Source organism: Salmo salar, chromosome ssa04, assembly GCF_905237065.1.
Source record: "Salmo salar chromosome ssa04, Ssal_v3.1, whole genome shotgun sequence".
Classification (NCBI taxonomy): Eukaryota; Metazoa; Chordata; class Actinopteri; order Salmoniformes; family Salmonidae; genus Salmo; species Salmo salar.
This window is the reverse complement of record NC_059445.1, coordinates 35,025,214-35,049,515: the sequence shown is the minus strand read 5'-3', so window position 1 is coordinate 35,049,515 and position 24,302 is coordinate 35,025,214. Positions and strand designations below refer to the sequence as shown.

General features: G+C 41.2%; 1 pseudogene; it reads right to left on the bottom strand.

Annotated features, from left to right (window-relative positions):
* Positions 1-24,302, bottom strand: part of LOC106602811 (beta,beta-carotene 9',10'-oxygenase-like) — a 50,172-nt pseudogene that overhangs the window by 14,202 nt on the left and 11,668 nt on the right.

The window sequence follows — 24,302 nt, the reverse complement described above, 5'->3', positions numbered from 1 at the left end:
GAACACAGCTCACTTTCCAGCCCACGTTCCAGTTCACACTCTCAAACACATAGATCCCCTGAACACAGCTCACTCTCCAGATCCTAATCACCTGAATTCTAATCACCTGTTCACACACCTGTATGTCATCATCACACGCTCTTTAGTTCAGTTCTTTGCACCCCATCATTGTGAGATATTGTTTGTTTTGTGACACACTTCTATTCGGAGCTCTGTTTTTGCATGTTTATCCATAATGCGATTTCATAAATGCATGAAGTGCCACATCTGGATGCTCCTTATTAATCACGTCAGAACAACAAATTATCTTTATCTCATCTACATCTCTTATACACTATTTTAGGCCCAACTTTTGGAACTTTGGCTTTCCTGGAAATAGACACTATATTGCTATATTGTGACCACTGCATCCAATGGGTACGGATACAGCTTTAGAACAAAGTTCTACAGTATTAGTAAAAATGTGATCAATACATGTGGATCATCTTGTTCCTGCAGTGTTTGTTAACATCCTGGTAGGTTGATTAATAACCTAAACCAGATTACAGGCAATGGTTACAGTGAGAAGTTTCCTCTTGAGCGGACAGCTTGATGAAAACCAGTCAATATTCAGGTACCCAAGAAAGTAGACCTCTCTGTTTACATCATTTACACTATCAAGCATTTCACACATATTATTTAGATACTGACTGTTAGCATTTGGTATAGCAACATATAGCAACACACCCCCAAAAAAGGCTTTAGATGTGCCAAGTGAACCTGCAAAAATAAACAACACTTCAATATCACTTGACTTAAGATCTTCTCTAAGCGTTACAGGGATTTGTCTCTGAATATATAAAGCAACACCTCCCCCTTAAGCATTCCTGTCTCTTTTTTAGATGTTATATCCTTATATTGCTACTGCTACTACACTGTATATATATACACAAAAGTATGTGGACACCCCTTCAAATGAATGGATTTCTCTATTTCAGCCACACCCGTTGCTGACAAGTGTATCAAATCGAGCACACAGCAATCTCCAAAAACATTTGTAGTAGACTGGCCTTACTTTAGAGCTCATAGACTTTCAACGCGGCACCGTCATTTACATTACATTTTAGTCATGAGTTCATACATCTTATTATGTGACTTGTTAAGCAAATTTCTACTCCTAAACTTATTTTTAAGCTTGCCATAACAAAGGGGTTGAATACTTATTATTCCGACATTTCAGCTTTTCATTTTTAATTAATTTGTAAAAAAATGTATAAAACATAATTCCACTTTGACATTATGAGGTATTGTGTGTAGGCCTGTGACAAAACATTTAAATGTAATCCATTTTAAATTCAGGCTGTAACACAACAACATGTGGAAAAGGCATTGTATTTCCATGCTGACCTGATCGAGAGCCTCCCCTGACTTGCGTAGGTTCTGGATGAGGTAGTTGTTAAGGGCCACTCCATTGTCAGAGCAACACATGTCCAGCATCAGGAAGCCATCCTCTTCATAAGCGTTGATCTGGTGGAACACTGACAGCGCCTTGGTGTGGAACTTTACAGAGTTGGTCTAGAGGAGACAGAAGAGAGAGGGACAAACAGCTAGTGAAATAAAAGTTACTTCACTGAGTTGATCTATAGGAGATAATAGAGCGTGGGATAAATATTATATAAAATTAACAGATAATTTACTGGTCATTAAGCAATATAGTAAGTAGCTTAGTTACTAGCTGTATCAGTGGGGAACATGACTCCTATACGTTCTACTTTTCTGATAGATTAAACAAATGATGATACAGTATACTGCCCTCTACGTCCTCTCACTGTCAACTGCATATTTTTCAGCTAACTTAACATGTGTAAATATTTGTATGAACATAACAAGATTCAACAACTGAGACATGAACTGAACAAGTTCCACAGACATGTGACTAACATAAATGGAATAATGTGTCCCTGAACTAAGGGGGTGTCAAAATCAAAAGTAACAGTCACTATCTGGTGTGGCCACATGCTGCATTAAGTGTTGCAGTGCATCTCCTACACATGGACTGCACCAGATTTGCCAGTTCTTGCTGTGAGATATTACCCCACTCTTCCACCAAGACACCTGCAAGTTCCCGGACATTTCTGGGGGGAATGGCCCTAGCCCTCAACCTCCGACCCAACAGGTCCCAAACGTGCTCAATGGGATTGAGATCCGGGCTCTTCGCTGGCCATGGCAGAACACTGACATTGACAGGAAACACTGACAGGAAATCATGCACAGAACGAGCATTATGGCTGGTGGCATTGTCATGCTGGAGGGTCATGTCAGGATGGTGGTGAAGGTAGGAAAAAACACTGATACTCAACACTGGGGCCCCACAAGGATGCGTGCCCAGCCCCCTCATGTACTCCCTGTCCACCCATGACTGCATGGCCACGCACGCCTCCAACTCAATCATCAAGTTTGCAGATAACACAACAGCGGTAGGCCTGATTACCAACAATGACGAGACAGCCTACAGGGAGGAGGTGAGGGCCCTGGGAGTGTGGTGCAATGAAAATAACCTCTCACCCAACGTCAACAAAACGAAGGAGCTGATTGTGGACTTCAGGAAACTGCAGCGGGAGCACACCCCTATCCACATCAATGGGACCGCATTGGAGAAGGTGGAAAGCGTCAAGTGAAAATACATATCCTAATTTTAGAAAGTAGAATATAAACTTGATATAGAGTACTGTGGGTGGTGTCACAGTAATTAAAAGAATAGTGATAAAGGAAAATGAAAAAAGCTAAGCAGAGCATACCCCTGAGCTTGTGGGTAGGCAGTACTGGAGTAAAATTGGAGCGGGAGAGAATGGCAACACATTTTTTTTCAAATGCTCGACTCCACACTCGACCACTTACATGCTCTGGCATTCAAATGCAGCCCTGCTTTAGGCTATCAAAGAACTGTAAATTAATAATAATTTCAATGGGTGGAATCAGTGACAACCTTTGAATGGTCTGACAAGCTGCATAACGAATGAGGGCTAATTAGACAAAGTAAAAATGAAGTACACGAAATGAGATGAGTCATTCCATTTTTTTTGTTTACTAAGACGTTCAAATTAGATACTAAGACCTTCAAAGAAGATAATTCCAAGAGACTACGTTTTTATATATTTTTTGGCTTAGGCTTCAGGGCTTCCGTAATAGAACCATATGAGTTATTTATTTGCATTATGAAGGCCTTTAAAGCATTGTCCTGTCCATCGCTCACCTGTCCTGATTGTTTGTCAATCAGGTGGAAGACAGTATCTTGCTTGGGGTCCCAGTAGAACCCTTCACAGATCCTTTCCCCCCTATTCTTGGCTGTGATGCTCTTCAGCAGGTCAATTTTGATAGGCTGCTCTATGAATACCACATAGTTCTCTGACATGGCTACAGGAAGAAGGGAAGAGGCATGTCAAATACATTGTTTTCATTGGGGATGGGGTCGATTTGAATGGATGGTTTCTCCTTTTTTTCTATTCAAATCACTTCCTGAATTGACTTTCATTTATATATTGTTTTGCTACAGAAAGAGAGGAAGATATACATATACCTGTAAATACCCCCTGCCCATTTTCACAATGATTCTCATTGCTAAAATAGCATTATGTAGTGACATTGTGAGATTATGTGTACATGAGTATAAGGAGGGCAGAGGAACCTCCATTTCTGGCTTTCTGTCAAGTTAAAATGAGACTTGGAAGTTTGACACTTAAGTCAGGGTACATTTTGTTCCTTACGGATATGATAGAGACGTGCATCTAAGGGAAGTCATGGGATGCATCCCTAATGGCGCCCTGTTCCTTCTATACTGCACTACTTCTGACCAGCCCTGATCAAAATAAGTGCACTATAAAGGGAAAAGGGTGCTATTTGGGACACAGACATGGTTATGTTTTGGCTCTTATTGCATAGGTATTGCATGAAGTGTTTGATAGGTTTACCGAAGCTGTGGTAGTAGGAGGGCCTGGCCTTGTCTACAGGGACAATAGAGCAGAGCACTTTGGCCCCCTCCAGGGTTTCCTCAGGATTGTTCTTCATAGGTGGCACTTTGATTATGTTATACAAGGCACCTAAAATGACAGGGACACAGTTAGTACACAACCTCTCGCAGTGTTGTAATACTGTGTCACAACACTGGTGTGTATACAAGAAATGATCACCTAAACTCACAGGAACACTGTTTCTACACAACCTGTCACCCTGTGATATTGTGTCAGAGCCACATAAAACACACACTTGTATATAAACAAGAAATAATTGTATATAAGTATCTCACAGAGATTACAGTAAATAATATGTTGTCGGAAATGAACAACCAGTGTGTGCTCATTGCTCAACACAGATGACGCCACTGTTGTCTATGAGGTTTTCAGCTTGGTATGTTTGAGGAGGACAATTACCCCGTCACCCATCTGAGCTCATAGACATAAATAAAACTCATATAATATCTCTTACTGGTTTAAATCAGCACTATTACTTCTGTCTTGAGTCACACTCAGAAGGTTTAAGATGCAGTAATAGACAGACTTCTACTGTATATTACAATACTGCCTAAAAGGTACATCTCACCAGTTTATGCCTCCTGCACCATACCAGTGTCTACATTTTTGAAAATAGTAATACAGAAAATAGACCTATGTTGTCAAAGTTAAGAAGTGGTGAAGTGCCCCTTTAAGTGATCTTGATGAAAAACCAATCAGGACTATACAGTGCTATCATTTTGATCGTATATGCTCCTACATATTTTGCTGTGCTACCTGGAATTTTTATTTGGGAGCACCAGTGCCACCAGAAAAAAATTATAATAATCACACATAACATTTAGTAGGTCCCTTACCAAAATGAATTTGTTGCGGCAACCTTCCCACAAGTTTGTGGCAAATTTGCTGCAAACTAAATAGTGTGCAACAAAATGTTGCCAGACGTTTGCAAACTTTTGCCACTAGTGGTGAATCTGCAGCAAAGCTTTGGCAACAATAATGTTTATTGCCGCTAGTGGCAAAACATGGCAAAACATTTATTTCTGATAGGCAATTCTTTCAAGATTCTATTTGAATCTGTTGCAAACCTATCGCAACAACATTTATTGCCTCTAGTGGAAAACAGTGTACCAGAAGCCGTGATTGGGAAAGACATCGAGGGAGGTTGAGATGGCTGGAGCAGAAATGTTTTTTGAAGCTGAAAGTGCATCAAGTACAGTTAATGAGAAAGATGAGTGGACAATTGTGATCCAAAAATGGAAAACATTTTGTGGAAAATGAGTCAGATTAATTGTTGCTTGTTTGAGTATGTTTTTTTGGATAAGGATGTACATTTGGGAAACCCTTTTGAAGTCACAAAGATGGTGAAGGTGGCGCTGATAAAAGTGGAGTAAGCAGGAGTGGCTCAGTATGGTGTTGATATTGTGTGTATCTAAAGAGCAAAAGGAGTGAGTGTGCATTGTGGCTCACAAAATTATCGATGCATGAAGTGGACAGCTTTGATTTTCGGAGCAGGGCACCAGTAAAAAGTTTTATCTCTGGTGTCCTTTGGATATTGATAATCACTATCTTAGGCAAAAAAATCCAAGTGTAGTTAATGCACGTCGCTTAACCCTTGCAGATCATGGGAAAAAGGAGCAAAGTTTATCTGTATTATTAATGAAGAGTATCTACCAACCTATGTAAAGCTGGGAAATGCAGTTCAAGTTGGAAGTTTACATACAGCTTAGCCAAATACAGTCGTGGCCAAAAGTTTTGAGAATGACACAAATATTAATTTCCACAAAGTTTGCTGCTTCAGTGTGGTTAGATATTTTTGTAAGATGTTACTATGGAATACTGAAGTATAATTACAAGCATTTCATAAGTGGCAAAGGCTTTTATTGACAATTACATGAAGTTGATGCAAAGAGTCAATAGTTGACCCTTCTTTTTCAAGACCTTTGCAATCCGCCCTGGCATGCTGTCAATTAACTTCTGGGCCACATCCTGACTGATGGCAGCCCATTCTTGCATAATCAATGCTTGGAGTTTGTCAGAATTTGTGGGCTTTGTTTGTCCACCCACCTCTTGAGGGTACTATGTTGTTGGCCACGAGGTGAGGGCCCTCGGAGTGTGGTGTCAGGAAAATAACCTCGCACTCAATGTCAACAAAACAAAAGAGATGATCGTGGACTTCAGGAAACAGCAGAGGGAGCAGCCCCCTATCTACATTGACAGGACAGTAGTGGAGAGGGTGGAGAGTTTTAAGTTCCTCGGCGTACACATCACGGACAAACTGAAATGGTCCACCCACACAGACAGCGTGGTGAAGAAGGCGCAGCAGCGCCTCTTCAACCTCAGGAGGCTGAAGAAATTTGGCTTGTCACCAAAAACACCCAGAAACTTTTACAGATGCACAATCGAGAGCATCCTGTCGGGCTGTATCACCGCCTGGTACGGCAATTGCTCCACCCACAACCGGAAGGCTCTCCAGAGGGTAGTGAGGTCTGCACAACGCATCACCGGGTGCAAACTACCTGCCCTCCGGGACACCTACACCACCCGATGTCACAGGAAGGCCAAAAAGATCATCAAGGACAGCAACCAACCGAGCCACTGCCTGTTCACCCTGCTAACATCCAGAAGGCGAGGTCAATACAGGTGCATCAAAGCTGGAACCGAGAGACTGAAAAACAGCTTCTATCTCAAGGCCATCAGACTGTTAAACAGCCATCACTATCATTGAGTGGCTGCTGCCAACATACTGACTCAACTCAAGCCACTTTAATAATGGGAAAATTTATGTAATCAATTTATCACTTGCCACTTAATATTATTTATATTAGATCATGTTTACATAACCTACATTATTAATCTCATATGTATATACTATACGCCATACCATCTACTGCATCTTGCCATCTTGATGTAATTAGATGTATCACTAGCCACTTTAAACAATGCCACTTTATATAATGTTTTCATAACCTACATTACTCATCTCATATGTATATACTGTACTCTATACCATCTACTGCATCTTGCCATCCTGATGTAATGTATCACTAGCCACCTTAAACAATGCTGCTTTAAATGCTTTCATACCCTACAATACTTATCTCATATGTATATACTGTACTCCATACCATGTACTACATCTTGCCTGCCGTTCGGCCATCACTCATTTATATATTTTTATGTACATATTCGTATTCATTCCTATACACTTGTGTGTACAAGGTAGTTGTTGTGAAATTGGTAGATTACTTGTTAGATATTACTGCATGGTCAGAACTAGAAGCACAAGCATTTCCCTACATTTGCATTAACACCTGCTAACCATGTGTATGTGACAAATAAATTTGATTTGAATTTGATTTTGACCTCAAGTTCTCAATAGGATTAAGGAGGAATTTCCAGGCCATGGACCCAAAATATCGATGTTTTGTTCCCCAAGTCACTTAGTTATCACTTTTGCCTTATGGCAAGGTGCTCCATCATGCTGGAAAAGGCATTGTTTGGAATTTTGGATGAAAAGCGTGCCCAAAGTAAACTGCCTGCTGCTCAGGCCCAGAACTAGGATATGCATATAATTGGTAGATTTGGATAGCAAATAGTCTAAAGTTTCAAAAACTGTTAGAATAATGACTGTGAGTATATCAGAACTGATATTGCAGGCAAAACCCTGAGGAAAATCCATCCAGGACGTACTATTACTTTGAAAGGCTGTTTTTCCATTGAAAGCTTATCCACCTTACAAAGACTTAGGACCCAGTTCACAATCTCTATGGCTTCTTCTACATGTGGCCAGTCTTTGGGCATTGTTTCAGGCTTTTACTCTAAGAAATGAGGGAAATACAGCACTTTCAATGAGTGGACAGTGGAACTTTCCAGACATGAGTCCAGCGCGCGATTGGGAGCGCCCCTTTCTTGTTTCTCCTTTTCTATTGACGAAGCTTTTGTCCGGTTTAAATATTATTGATTATTTATGACAAAAACAACCAGAGGATTGATTTTAAACATCGTTTGACATGTTTCTACGAACTTTTATTGTACTTTTTAGATTTTTCGTCTGTCTGTTTGACCACGCTTTGTTCCAATGGATTGCTCAACAAAACACACCAACAAAACTGAGGTTTTTGGACATAAAGAGGGACATTATCGAACAAAACAAGCATTTATTGTGTAACATGGAGTCTTCGGAGTGCAACCACATGAAGATCAAAGGTAAGTGATACATTTTATCGTTATTTCTGACTTTTGTTACTCCTCTTCTTGGCTGCTAACTGTTTGTAATGATTTGTCTGCTGGGCGCTGTTCTCAGATAATTGCATGGTTTGCTTTCGCCATAAAGCCTTTTTGAAATTTGATACCGTGGTTGGATTAACAAGAAGTTTCTTTAAATCCATGTATAACACTTGTATGTTTCATGTATTTTTATAATGAGTATTTCTGTTTTAGAATTTGGAGGTCTGCAATTTCGCTAACATACCACACCCCCTAGTGAGGTTAAGCAAAATTGTGAGTGAGCCCACTCCCTTGGCTGAGAAGCAACCCCACACATGAATGGTCTCAGGATGCTTTATTGTTGGCATGACACAGGACTGATGGTAGCGCTCACCTTGTCTTCTCCGGACAAGCTTTTTTCCCGGATGCCCCAAACAGACTGATATTCTGCAAAAGGTACAGGGAATATCAGTCTGTCCCTGTTGTTTTTCCTGGAGAGAAGTGGCTTCTTTGCTACCCTTATTGACACCAGGCCATCCTCCAAAATTCTTCGCCTCACTGTGCGTGCAGATGCACTCACACCTGCATGCTGCCATTCCTGAGCAAGCTCTGTACTGGTTGTGCACCGATCCCGCAGTTGAATCAACTTTAGGAGACAGTCCTGGCGCTTGCTGGACTTTCTTGGGCGCCCTGAAGCCTTCTTCACAACAATTGAACCGCTCTCCTTGAAGTTCTTGATCCGATAAATGGTTGATTTAGGTGAAATCTTACTGGCAGCAATATCCTTGCCTGTGAAGAACTTTTTGTGCAAAGCAATGATGACGGCACATGTTTCCTTACAGATAACCATGTTTGACAGAGGAAAGACAATGATTCCAAGCACCATCCTCCTTTGAAGCTTCCAGTCTGTTATTTGAACTCAATCAGCATGACAGAGTGATCTCCAGTCTTGTCCTCGTCAACACTCACACCTGTGTTAACGAGAGAATCACTGACATGATGTCAGCTGGTCCTTTTGTGGCAGGGCTGAAATGCAGTGGAAATGTTTTTGGGGGATTCAGTTCATTTGCATGGCAAAGAGGGACTTTGCAATTAATTGCAATTCATCTGATCACTCTTCATTAGATTCTGGAGTATATGCAAATTGACATCATACAAACTGAGGCAGCAGACATTGTATAAATTAATACTTGTGTCATTCTCAAAACTTTTGGTCACGACTGTACATTTAAACTCAGTTTTTCACAATTCCTGACATTTAATCCAAGTAAACATTCACTGTCTTAGGTCAGTTAGGATTACCACTTTATTTTAAGAATGTGAAATGTCAGAATAATAGAAGGGAGAATGATTTATTTCAGCTTTTATTTATTTTATCAAATCCCCAGTGGGTCAGAAGGTTACATACACTCAATTACTTTTTGGTAGCATTGCCTTTAAATTGTTTAACTTGGGTCAAACGTTGCTGGGTAGCCTTCCACAAGCTTCCCACTATAAGTTGGGTGAATTCTGGCCCATTTCTCCTGATAGAGCTGGTGTAACTGAGTCAGGATTGTAGGCCTCCTTGCTCGCACACACTTTTTCAGTTCTACCTACACATTTTCTATGGGATTGAGGTCAGGGCTTTGTGATGGCCACTCCAATACCTTGACTTTGTTGTCCTTATTAACCTGTTGGGGGTAGGGGGCAGTATTGACACGGCCGGATAAAAAACGTACCCGATTTAATCTGGTTACTACTCCTGCCCAGTAACTAGAATATGCATATAATTATTGGCTTTGGATAGAAAACACCCTAAAGTTTCTAAAACTGTTTGAATGGTGTCTGTGAGTATAACAGAACTCATATGGCAGGCAAAAACCTGAGAAGATTCCTTACAGGAAGTGCCCTCTCTGACAAGATCTTGTTATTCTTGTCTCTGTTTATTGAAGACTGAGGATCTTTGCTGTAACGTGACACTTCCTATGGCTCCCATAGGCTCTCAGAGCCCGGGAAAAAGCTGAATGATATCGAGGCAGCCCCAGGCTGAAACACATTATCGCTTTTGGCAAGTGGCCGATCAGAGGACAATGGGCTTACGCGCGTTCACGAGTTGACCCCATGCTTTATTTTCTTTCGTCTTTTTATCTAAACGCAGATTCCCGGTCGGAATATTAGCGCTTTTTTACGAGAAAAATTGCATAAAAATTTATTTTAAACAGCGGTTGACATGCTTCGAAGTACGGTAATGGAATATTTAGAATTTTTTTGTCACGAAATGCGTCGTGTGCGTGACCCTTATTTACACTTCGGATAGTGTCTTGAACACACGAACAAAACGCCGCTATTTGGATATAACAATGGATTATTTGGGACCAAACCAACATTTGTTATTGAAGTAGAAGTCCTGGGAGTGCATTCTGACGAAGAACACCAAAGGTAATAACATTTTTCTTATAGTAAATCTGACTTTGGTGAGTGCTAAACTTGCTGGGTGTCTAAATAGCTAGCCCTGTGATGCCGGGCTATCTACTTAGAATATTGCAAAATGTGCTTTCACCGAAAAGCTATTTTAAAATCGGACATATCGAGTGCATAGAGGAGTTCTGTATCTATAATTCTTAAAATAATTGTTATGCTTTTTGTGAACGTTTATCGTGAGTAATTTAGTACATTTTTAGTAAATTCACCGGAAGTTTGCGGGGGGTATGCTAGTTCTGAACGTCACATGCTAATGTAAAAAGCTGGTTTTTGATATAAATATGAACTTGATTGAACAAAACATGCATGTATTGTATAACATAATGTCCTAGGTGTGTCATCTGATGAAGATCATCAAAGGTTAGTGCTGCATTTAGCTGTCTTCTGGGTTTTTGTGACATTATATGCTAGCTTGAAAAATGGGTATCTGATTATTTCTGGCTGGGTACTCTGCTGACATAATCTAATGTTTTGCTTTCGTTGTAAAGCCTTTTTGAAATCGGACAGTGTGGTTAGATTAACGAGAGTCTTGTCTTTAAAATGGTGTAAAATAGTCATATGTTTGAGAAATTGAAGTAATAGCATTTCTAAGGTATTTGAATAACGCGCCACCGGATTCCACTGGCTGTTACGTAGGTGGGACGAAATCGTCCCACTGGCCCTAGAGAAGTTAAGCCATTTTGCCACAACTTTGGAAGTGTGCTTTGGGTCATTGTCCATTTGGAAGACCCATTTGCGACCAAGCTTTAACTTTCTGACTGATGTCTTGAGATGTTGCTTCAAGATATCCACATAATTTTGCTTCCTCATGTGCCATTTATTTTGTGAAGTGCACCAGTCCCTCCTGCATCAAATCACCCCCACAACATGATGCTGCCACCACCGTGCTTCACGGTTGGAATGGTGTTCTTTGGCTTGCAAGCCACCCCCTTTTTCCTCCAAACATAATGATGGTCATTATGGCCAAACAGTTATATTTGTGTTTCGTCAGACCAGAGGACATTTTTCCAAAAAGTACGATATTTGTCCCCATGTGCAGTTGCCAACCGTAGTCTGGCTTTTTTATGGTAGTTTAGGAGCAGTGGCTTCTTCCTTGCTGAGAGGCCTTTCAGGTTATGTCGATATAGGACTCATTTTACAGTGGATATAGATACTTTTGTACCCCTTTCCTCCAGCATCTTCACACGGTCCTTTGCTGTTGTTCTGGGATTGATTTGCACTTTTCGCACCAAAGTACCTTCATCTCTAGGAGACAGAACACGTCTCCTTCCTGAGCGGTATGATGGCTGTGTGGTCCCATGGTGTTTTTACTTGCATACTATTGTTTGTATAGATGAACGTGGTAACTTGTGGAGGTCTATAATTTTTTTTCTGAGGTTTTGGCTGATTTCTTTTGATTTTCCCATGATGTCAAGCAAAGAGGCACTGAGTTTGAAGGTAGGGCTTGAAATACAGCCACAGGTACACCTCCAATTGATTCAAATGATGTCAATTAGCCTATCAAGAGCTTCTAAAGCCATGACATCATTTTCTGGAATTTTCTAAGCTGTTTAAAGGCACAGTCAACTTAGTTTATGTAAACTTCTGACCCACTGGAATTGTGATACAGTGAATTATAAGTGAAATTATCTGTCTGTAAACAATTGTTAGAAAAATTACTTATGACATGCACAAAGTAGATGTCCTAACCGACTTGCCAGAACTATATGTTGTTAACAAGAAATTTGTGGAGTGGTTGAAAAACAAGTTTTAATGACTCCAACCTAAGTGTATGTAAAGTTCCAACTTTCCCTGTATAAAATACCTCGTGAGAGCGTTCGTGCGAAACCATATGCAATGCGACCAGGTGTCAAGTGTTTGCAGACGGAATAAATATGTTATTGAAGAGTCTGTGAATGTAAAATGTTGTAACTGTGGTGGAGATCATATTCCCTAATTCCGTGACCTGAGCACCATGTTAGGGTAAAAGCGGCTGAGGTGTCAAGGATCAAGGCTATTCAGCAAATCTCCTAGATTATGTGGAGTGGAGAAGAGTTTTGAAGGGGCAAAAAGCCTCAGTGTTGAAGAAGATACGGCAGTGGATGCACAGCAACTAGTTGCAAATGTTATATGTCAAACAAGTTGTCTGGATACACTTATTGTGAAGGTGGATTTTGTAGCATTTATAGCTACATTTATTGTGTCCATCTTTTTTTTTTTACAATATATATTCAAAAGTATGTAGTTGCGGAGCAGAACTGCCCAACGGTCAGGAGGAATTTTGGTGGCAAAACCCTTGTTGGCAATCACAGAGGTCAGACGTTTCTTGTAGTTGGTCACCAAGTTTGCACACATCTCAGGAGGGATTTTGTCCCACTCCTCTTTGCAGATCTTCTCCAAGTCATTAAGGTTTTGAGGCTGACGTTTGGCAACTCGAACCTTCAGCTCCCTCCACAGATTTTCTATTGGATTGAGGTCTGGAGACTGGCTAGGCCACTCCAGGACCTTAATGTGCTTCTTCTTGAGCCACTCCTTTGTTGCCTTGGCCGTGTGTTTTGGGTCATTGTCATGCTGGAATACCCATCCACGACCCATTTTCAATGCCCTGGTTGAGGGAAGGAGGTTCTCACCCAAGATTTGACGGTACATGGCCCCGTCCATCGTCCCTTTGATACAGTGAAGTTGTCCTGTCCCCTTAGCAGAAAAACACCCCCTAAGCATAATGTTTCCACCTCCATGTTTGACGGTGGGGATGGTGTTCTTGGGGTCATAGGCAGCATTCCTCCTCCGCCAAACACGGCGAGTTGAGTTGATGCAAAGAGCTCAATTTTGGTCTCATCTGACCACAACACTTTCACCCAGTTGTCCTCTGAATCATTCAGATGTTCATTGGCAAACTTCAGATGGGCATGTATATGTGCTTTCTTGAGCAGGGGGACCTTGCAGGCACTGAAGGATTTCAGTCCTTCACGGCGTAGTGTGTTACAATTTTTTTTCTTGGTGACTATGGTGCCAGCTGCCTTGAGATCATTGACAAGATCCTCTCGTGTAGTTCTGGGCTGATTCCTCACCGTTCTCAGGATCATCGCAACTCCACAAGGTGAGATCTTGCAATGAGCCCCAGGCCGAGGGAGATTGACAGTTCTTTTGTGTTTCTTCCATTTGCGAATAATCGCACCAACTGTTGTCACGTTCTCACCAAGCTGCTTGGCGATGGTCTTGTAGCCCATTCCAGCCTTGTGTAGGTCTACAATCTTGTCCCTGACATCCTTGGAGAGCTCTTTGGTCTTGGCCATGGTGGAGAGTTTGGAATCTGATTGATTGATTGCTTCTGTGGACAGGTGTCTTTTATACAGGTAACAAACTGAGATTAGGAGCACTCCCTTTAAGAGTGTGCTCCTAATCTCAGCTTGTTACCTGTATAAAAAAGACACCTGGGAGCCAGAAATCTTTCTGATTGAGAGGGGGTCAAATACTTACTTCCCTCATTAAAATGCAAATCAATTTCTAACATTTCTGACATGCGTTTTTCAGGATTTTTTTGTTGTTATTCTGTCTCTCACTGTTCAAATAAACCTACCATTAAAATGATCGACTGATCATTTCTTTGTCAGTGGGCAAACGTACAAAATCAGCAGGAGATGAAATACTTTTTTCCCTCACTATATTAGTTTAAGCACACTGTGTTTGCCTATTTTTGCAGAAACCCAAGTAATTCCAAAGGGTTCACATACTTTTTCTTGCCACTGTAAGCTCACAGAATGGGTCCGTTGAGTGCTGAAACGCATAGCACGTAACATTTGTCTGTGGTCGGTTGCAACACTCACTACCAAGTTCCAATCTGCCTCTGGAAGCAATGTCAGCACAAGAACTGTTCAAGCTTCATGAAATGTCCGAGCAGCCACACACAAGCCTAAGATCACCATGTGCAATGCCAAGCATCAGCTGGAGTGCTGTAAAGCTCAGCGCCAATGGACTCTGTAGCAGTGGAAACGCATTCTCTAGAGTAATGAATCATGCTTCACCATCTGGCAGTCCGAAGGAAAAATCATGGTTTAGAAGATGCCAGGAGAACGCTACCGGCCTCAATGCATAGCGCCAACTTAAACGTTTTGGTGGTGGAGGAATTATGGGGCTGTTTTTGGGCTAGGCCCCTTAGTTCCAGTGAAGGGAAATCTTAACGCTACAGCATGCAATGACATTCTAGACGATTCTGTTCTTCCAAATTTGTGGCAACAGTTTTGTGAAGGCCCTTTCCTGTTTCAGCATGACAATGCCCCCGTGCACAAAGCGAGGTCCATACAGAAATGGTTTGTCGAGATCGGAGTGGAAGAACTTGACTGGTATGCACAGAGCCCTGACCTAAATTGTGCGATGGGGCTTGATTGGTTCTCTGAAATGTTTTTTCTTCCCCTTGGGGTTGAGACCTCTCATTGTTTGGATTTGAAAATCCAACCATTGTAATAGGAGGTGGCACTCAGGGGCTGTGTGTGGCTCTGGGTGTTTGAATGAGAAAGACACAGAAGAGATCCAACCAGGAAAAGCACAGCCCCCTTCATTATCAACGCTTTGTGCTGACAACATCAAAGAGCCATTCCCGACTCTGAAGTCAGGAGGACTTCAAGAGTTAGGTGTTAGCCAGACTAGTGATTAACTGCAATGGAAAAGTAATTGTTTGTCTGGCTAAAACATTACACATTTTGATGTCATATGTGGCAGAGTCTCACAAGCATTAGAAATACGGTGGGAACACATGGATTTGAGCAAGTTTGATGTCATTAATATTTGTGGATATGTATGTACATGTTAAGTTGACTATTGTTTTAGTCATAATATTTTTGTTTGTAAAATTTTTTTTACAAAAAAGTAATTATCTGCTGTACTACAGAGTAATCAGGACTTTGTTAATTTATTATTGGCTTGGCTTTGTTTATTTTTGTATTTCTAACACAAGCAATTGCACAGTGATTACTGACATCATTACAGAATATCCCAGTTGATGTGTATTTGTGAGGTGAATTCGTTAGAAGAATGTCCAATATTGATTTTTTTAGGTGCTCTGGAATTCGGTCTTGTAGCCTCATTAATTAATTTTGCAAGATTCAGACAGTCAAGCAGTTCTTTAAAAGAGTGAAAAAAAGAAGAAATTCAGAGTCATTTAGCTTATGCAGGACATCAGAACGATAATGAAGTGCGTCTCCCGAAGTCGAGGGCGGTCTGTACCAGCTGACTAGTGTGATGTGGGAGTCCTTATATACGTTCACTTTAACCGCAAGCAATTAAAAAAATGTTTGGCTTTGGTAATTGAGAGAATTCCAGAGGTATTAAACTTGGATTCCACATAAATTGCAACCCCTCCTCCTTTACTCATCCGATCCGTTCTAAAAACTGTGTACCCATCAATAGATATCGAGTTATTTGACACAGATTTATTTAGCCAAGTTTATGATGAACCCATTATGTCTGCATTTGTCATATTTTCCTGTTTTCTAATCATGTTCATTTTTGGAAATAGACTTCTGACATCAACATTTAAGAGGCCAAAACCTGCTCTATTTTTTAAATCAAAGGGAGTCGGTAGCAATTACATGGTATCTACCGTCTCAGGGTTTGGTCACACATTACCAGAGATCAACAATAAAAGCATAACAATACATCTTAGTTGCCCAATGAGTCTTTCAGGACAGAAAAAATGTAATTCAAGAGTTCGAGATTTTGGAAGTATGCCATCAAGAGAAGTCCCACTTGCGTTTCAGAGTGTAACAAATGCAATTGCAGAGACAGACATGGTATTGACATGATGGTCTAATCAGACTGTTTGCAAATTGTAGGGCATAAGACAAAGATAATTCACTCACCCATTGATCATTCAGCCTTTTTAATCCAATTGTTTTCATTTATTTTATCTTTATTTAACTAGGCAAGTTAGTTGAGAATAAATTCTTATTTTCAATGAGAGCCTAGGAACAGCAGGTTAACTGCCTTGTTCAGAAGCAGAATGCCAATTTTAACCTTGTCAGCTCGGGGATTTGATCTTGCAACCTTTTGGTTACTAACCCAGCGCTCTAACCACTAGGCTACCTGCGCCTCAATGTGGTCGAGTACATTCACCAGGCGGGGGTGACCAGACCCCAACCCATTTGTGTTGGCTCTTGGGGACTGCTCACAGGTTTTTACTTCTAGCAGGTGAGCTATCTGAATCGCCGTGTATCCAGCTCGCCTAGCGTAGCAGCAACTACGGAATTGGCTCTCTGACTCATCTAGTGCTACTCATTGGACCCTATGATCACTCGGTTACACATGCCTCTCCCTAATGTCAATATGCCTTGTCTATTGCTGCTTTGGTTAGTGATTATTGTCATAATTCACTGTTGAGCCCCTAACCCTGCCCAATATGCCTTAGATAGCCCTTTTGTTCCACCCCCCACACATGCGGTGAACTCACCTGGCTTAACTGGTGCCTTCGAGAGACAAAACCTCTCTCATCGTCACTCAATGACTAGGTTTACCTCCACTGTATTCACATCCTACCATACCCTTGTCTGTACATTATGCCTTGAATCTCTTCTTCCGCGCCCAGAAATCTGCTCCTTTTACTCTCTGTATTGAACGCACTAGACGACCAGTTCTTATACCCTTTAGCCATATCCTTATCCTACTCCTCTGTTCCTCTGGTGATGTAGAGGTTAACCCAGGCCCTGCAGCCACCAACACCACTCCCATTCCCCAGGCGCAGTCATTTGTTGAATTCTGTAACCGTGGTTTCATGCACGTTAACATTAGAAGCCTCCTCCCTGTTTGTTTTATTCACTGCTTTAGCACACTCCACCAACCCTGATGTCCTAGCCGTGTCTGAATCATGGCTTAGGAAGGTCACCAAAAATCCTGAAAATACCATCCCTAACTATAACGTCTTCCGTCAAGGTAGAACTGCCAAAGGGGGCGGAGTTGCAACTATGTCATGCTATCCAGGTCTGTGCCCAAACAATTTGAGATTCTACTTTTAAATATCCACCTTTCCAGAAACAAGTCTCTCACCGTTGCAGCTTGTTATAGACCCCCTTCAGCCCCCAGCTGTGCCCTGGACACCATATGTGAATTGATTGCCCCACATACAGTGGGGAGAACAAGTATTTGATACACTGCCGATTTTGCAGGTTTTCCTACTTACAAAGCATGTAGTGGTCTATAATTTTTATCATAGGTACACTTCAACTGTGAAAATCCAGAAAATCACATTGTATGATTTTTAAGTAATTAATTAGCATTTTATTGCATGACATAAGTATTTGATACATCAGAAAAGCAGAACTTAATATTTGGTACAGAAACCTTTGTTTGCAATTACAGAGATCATATGTTTCCTGTAGTTCTTGACCAGGTTTGCACACGCTGCAGCAGGGACTCCTCCATACAGACCTTCTCCAGATGCTTCAGGTTTTGGGGCTGTCGCTGGGCAATACGGACTTTCAGCTCCATCCAAAGATTTTCTATTGGGTTCAGGTCTGGAGACTGGCTAGGCTACTCCAGGACCTTGAGATGCTTCTTACGGAGCCACTCCTTGGTTGCCCTGGCTGTGTGTTTCGGGTCGTTGTCATGCTGGAAGACCCAGCCATGACCCATCTTCAATGCTCTTACTGAGGGAAGGATGTTGTTGGCCAAGATCTCGCGATACATGGCCCCATCCATCCTCCCCTCAATACGGTGCAGTCGTCCTGTCCCCTTTGCAGAAAAGCATCCCAAAGAATGATGTTTCCACCTCCATGCTTCACGGTTGGGATGCTGTTCTTGGGGTTGTACTCATTCTTCTTCTTCCTCCAAACACGGCGAGTGGAGTTTAGACCAAAAAGCTCTATTTTTGTCTCATCAGACAACATGACCTTCTCCCATTCCTCGTCTGGATCATCCAGATGGTCATTGGCAAATTTCAGACGGGCCTGGACATGCGCTGGCTTGAGCGGGGGAACCTTGCAGCGCTGCAGGATTTTAATCCATGACGGCGTAGTGTGTTACTAATGGTTTTCTTTGAGACTGTGGTCCCAGCTCTCTTCAGGTCATTGACCAGGTCCTGCCGTGTAGTTCTGGGCTGATCCCTCACATTCCTCATGATCATTGATGCCCCACGAGGTGAGATCTTACATGGAGCCCCAGACCGAGGGTGATTGACCGTCATCTTGAACTTCTTCCATTTTCTAATAATTGCGCCAACAGTTGTTGCCTTCTCACCAAGCTGCTTGCCTATTGTCCTGTAGCCCATCCCAGCCTTGTGCAGGTCTACAATTTTATCCCTGATGTCCTTACACAGCTCTCTGGTCTTGGCCATTGTGGAGAGGTTGGAGTCTGTTTGATTGAGTGTGTGGACAGGTGTCTTTCATACAGGTAACGAGTGCAAACAGGTGCAGTTAATACAGGTAATGAGTGGAGAACAGGGGGGCTTCTTAAAGAAAAACTAACAGGTCTGTGAGAGCCGGAATTCTTACTGGTTGGTAGGTGATCAAATACTTATGTCATGCAATAAAATGCAAATTAATTACTTAAAAATCATACAATGTGATACAAATTCATACAATTTTTGTTTTAGATTCCGTCTCTCACAGTTGAAGTGTACCTATGATAACAATTGCAGACCTCTACATGCTTTGTAAGTAGGAAAACCTTCAAAATCGGCAGTGTATCAAAAAAAACGGGATATGCTTAACATCCCGGCGTTCCTACAATCTAAGCTAGATGCCCTCAATCTCACACAAATTATTAAGGAACCTACCAGGTACAATCCTAAATCCGTAACCATGGGCACCCTCTTAGATATCATCTTGACCAACTTGCACTCTAAATACACCTCTGCTGTCAACAACCAGGATCTCAGAGATCATTGCCTGCATGCATAATGTGTCCGCAGTCAAATGACCACCTCTCATCACTGTCAAACGCTCCCTAAAACACTTCAGCCAGCAGGCCTTTCTAATCAACCTGGCCCGGGTATCCTGGAAGGAAATTGACCACATCCTGTCAGTAGAGGATGCCTGGTTGGCTTCAAAAGTGCTTTCCTCTCCATCTTAAATAAGCATGCCTCATTAAAAAAATGTAGAACTAAGAACAGAACTGGTTCACCCTTGACCAGCACAAAAACATCCTGTGGCATTCTGCATTAGCATCGAATAGCCAATGTGATATGCAGCCTTTCAGGGAAGTCAGGAACCAATATACTCAGTCAGTTAGGAAAGCTAAGGCTAGCTTTTTCAAACAGAATTTGCATCCTGTAGCACTAATTCCAAAAAGTTGTGGGACACTGTAAAGTCCATGGAGAATAAGAGCACCTCCTCCCAGATGTCCACTGCACTGAGGCTCGGAAACACTGTCACCACCGATAAATCTACGATAATCGAGAAAATCAATAAACATTTTTATTCGGCTGGCCATGCTTTCCAATTGGCTAACCGTACCCCGACCAACAGCTCGCACCCTCTGTAGCAACTTGCCCAAGCTCCATCTAAATCTAGACAGCTGATGTTCTGAAAGAGCTGCAAAATCTGGATCTCTACAAATCAGCTGGGCTAGACAATCTGGACCCTCTCTTTCTGAAATTATCCGCCGAAATTGTTGCAACCCCTATTACTAGCCTGTTCAACCTCTCTTTCGTATCATCTGAGATCCCCAAAGATCCCCTCTTTGAGGAGTGTCTCCCTCCTCAAAGAGGGAGACACTCTAGACCCAAACTGTTACAGACCTATATCCATCCTGCCCTGCCTTTTGAAAATCTTCGAAAGCCAAGCTAACAAACAGATAACCGACCATTTCGAATCCCACCGTACCTTCTCCACTATGCAATCTGGTTTCATTTGTGCATCTCAGCCACGCTCCAGGTCCTAAACGATATCATAACCGCCATTGATAAAAGACAGTACTGTGTAGCCGTCTTCATCGACCTGGCCAAGGCTTTCAACTCTGTCAATCAGTGCAATCTCATCAGCAGACTCAATAGCCTTGGCTTCTCAAATGAGTGCCTTGCCTGGTTCACCAACTACTTCTCAGATAGAGTTCAGTGTGTCAAATCGGAGGGCCTGTTGTCCGGACATCTGGCAGTCTCCATGGAGGTGCCACAGGGTTCAATTCTCGGGCCAATTTTTTCTCTGTATATATCAATGATGTTGCTCTTGCTGCTGGTGATTCTCTGATCCACCTCTACGCAGACGACACCATTCTGTAAACATCTGGCCCTTCTTTGGACACTGTGTTAACAAACCTCCAAACGAGCTTCAATGCCATACCAACACTCCTTCCGTGGCCTCCAACTGCTTTTAAATGCTAGTAAACCTAAATGCATGCTATTCAACCGATTGTTGCCCCTTTTTAATTATAAAAAATATATATATTTCACCTTTATTTAACTAGGTAGGCAAGTTGAGAACAAGTTCGCATTTACAACTGCGACCTGGCCAAGATAAAGCAAAGCAGTGTGACACAGACAACAGCACAGAGTTACACATGGAGTAAACAATAAGCAAGCCAATAACACAATATACAAGTCAATGACACAGTAGAAAAAAGAAAGTCTATATACAGTGTGTGCAAAAGGCATGAGGAGGTAGGCAATAAATAGGCTATAGGAGCGAATAATTACAATTTAGCAGATTAACACTGGAGTGATAAATGAGCATATGATGATGTGCAAGTAGGGATACTGGTGTGCAAAAGAGTAAAATGCTAAAATTTTTGGTTTTAAATATTCTTAAGTATCAAAAGTAAATGTAATTGCTAAAATATACTTAAATATCAAAAGTAAAAGTATAAATCATTTCAAATTCCTTATTAAGCAAACTGGATCGCACCATTTATTTTATTTTTTATTTACGGATAGCCATGGGCACTCTCCAACACTCAGACATCATTTACAAATGAAGCATGTGTTTAGTGAGTCCGCTAGATCAGAGGCAGTAGGGATGACCAGGGATGTTCTCTTGATAAGTGTGTGACTTTTCCTGTCCTGCTAAGCATTCAAAATGTAACCAGTACTTTTGGGTGTCAGGGAATATGTATGCAGTAAAAAGTACATTCATTTCTTTAGGAATGTAGTGAAGTAAAAGATAAAGTTGTCAAAAATATAAATAGTAATGTACAGATACCCAAATAAACTACTCAAGCAGTACTTTCAGCTATTTTTACTTAAGTACTTTATACCACTAGTCAGTGAATGTGAATATCTATTAATTAGCTCTGGCACTGTCTGATAGACCGATCTGTGTTAATAATACTAGGGCTGTTATGGTGACCGTATTACTGCCACAACGGCGGTCACGACTCATGACGGCAGTCAAATTCCACGTGACCGTTTAGTCACAGTAATTAGGCTTCCCCAAGCTCTGATGCTGCTAATGGTCATTAGTAGCCTAACAAACTTGCAAACTGCCTGGTACTCAGCACTCTATTGTCCCTCTAACCACTCTGATATCAATGCAAATGTGATCATGTTGCGCAACATTTCTATAGGCTATGCAATTGCGTGAGAAAACAGAGTGATGGCCTCTATTAAAAAGAGGAGGATCCCATCAGCGTTCTATAGGCTAGGGCTACTATATTTATTTCTCAACTATCCTAATATTAAGCACATTGCTTCTCTTTACAACAGGAGTATAGCCTACCTGGCTGGCATGAAAATGAACCACGGAGAAAGCGTCCTCCATTCGCTATTTAAGTGCATAGATGACATGTATTTTCTTCCCTTGTGAATGATACTGCATATTATCACTTGTGAATGATGCCCAGCTTGTGTGCAGTATATATATGCAGTGCATATATAGATATGCAGTCTAGTTTGGGGAAGATCATTTTCCCCATTAAAAATCCCACAACTGTCTCAGACTATGTTTGGAATATAAATTTCTCACACAGAATAGAATAGGTAAACTTTTGTACTATGGGTGATAGTAGATTGACATAGACTAGTTATTTTGCTGTTTGTTAGGCCTACTTATCTTGTTGGCTGACGAAAAGTAAATGTAGACTGTTCTTCCAATATCTTCAATATGCGACTTGGAATTGGATAAGGACGCACACAGTTGCGTCCCTGATGTATCTGTCTACCCTTGTAGTCAATGACGGGCATTGGCTAATGAGAATTGTGCTATCTAGGAGAGCAATGTGAGTGAGAGGTGCTTCGGAGCATGCAGCCCGGATAAGGGAATTATAATTGTTATATTATGCCCAAGGGCACAATGGCCACTGGCAGCATGTTTATTTTATTTTTGGGGGGGGGCCACACAAAGGGGATTCCCGCATTATCAAGTGCTTGTCAAATTGTGAATGAGAGACTGATGGAGTGTGTGTAGCCTGAGAAAAAAACAAAGCAAAGCTCATGCCTTTCATTCAACTTAAAACAAATCATTAGAGTCACATCATGCAGCCTTAGAATGTATAAAACATCTAAACATATAGCCCAACGTTTGTATCAGAACTGAAGTTGCATAAATAACTCTAAATTAAGCATAATATGAGGACCTGTTTCTTTGTTAACTGCTCAACACAGAATAGCCGTATGTGCACACTAACTCAAATCGTTTGGGGAAATTTTACTTTCTATTTTATTGAGTTATGTTCAATTGTATTCTATAAAATAATGCCACGGAATTCTAAGCAAATATTGTCTGCTAAATGAACTAGGGTAGCCCAAAGCAATATGGCATAGCCAAATCAGGGCCTAAATAATGACAACTTAGAGAATGTTATTCTCTTCTTCTGATGTAGACTATTTTCTTCATGTAATGTTTATTTAGACCTGTCTAAAATAAATCATGGATTTATTGTGATGGTGTAGGCTATATTACAAGGATTTATTAGACTTTTTAAAATGTAGATGTTCCAAAGGTCTGCATCAGTGGCTTGTAGGCTATGCATGGAAGCCAGGAGATGCTAAATGTGTTTATGTTAATTAACGGTAAGTTATGGTGAGACCTGCAGTTATTTGCTGACAATCATCAGCTAACAAAATGTCATGACCGCCACAGCCCTAGTTAATACCTCTTAATAAAGACAGACAATATCACACGCATGCATGCTTTGTTTTTCACAGATTGCAATCTGAGTGTGCACATCAAGCTCAACTGAGGCTTTAATCTGATGTTTGGATTGTTTGGTTCATTAAATAATATAAATACATTCTAATAATCAATCCCATTTTATGAATTCTTGTGAAATATTACATTTAGACAATAGGGCTTTGTTTGAACATGCTATTTAAAAATATACATATTTTTGTACATTTTCTGACGTGATATGAAATTCATAATTTAATCTTGATTGTCTATGTGTAGGGAAGGGAGGGGTGGGATGGTAGAGAAGGCAAAAATATACAAGCAAAATTAAAAGTAGGATGGTACTGAAAATAACCCAAGGATTACATAAATGATCCTGCTGCTGGGTCAATCCCCCAACCGAATGTGCTGGGTTTATGTCACAACCCAACATACTCGGTTTTAACCCAGCCATATAGTATACTTTACCCAGCAGGGTTAGATGCACAACTCAAACCCGCTTGGTTGAATTAACCCAATGCTGTGTTTGGCCAATATTAACCCAGCGCTGGGTTGTTGAAATGACCCAAATTGGGTGATTTTGACCCAGCATTTTTTAAAGAAACAATAATTAATTTTGGGGAAAGTAATATGAATTGCA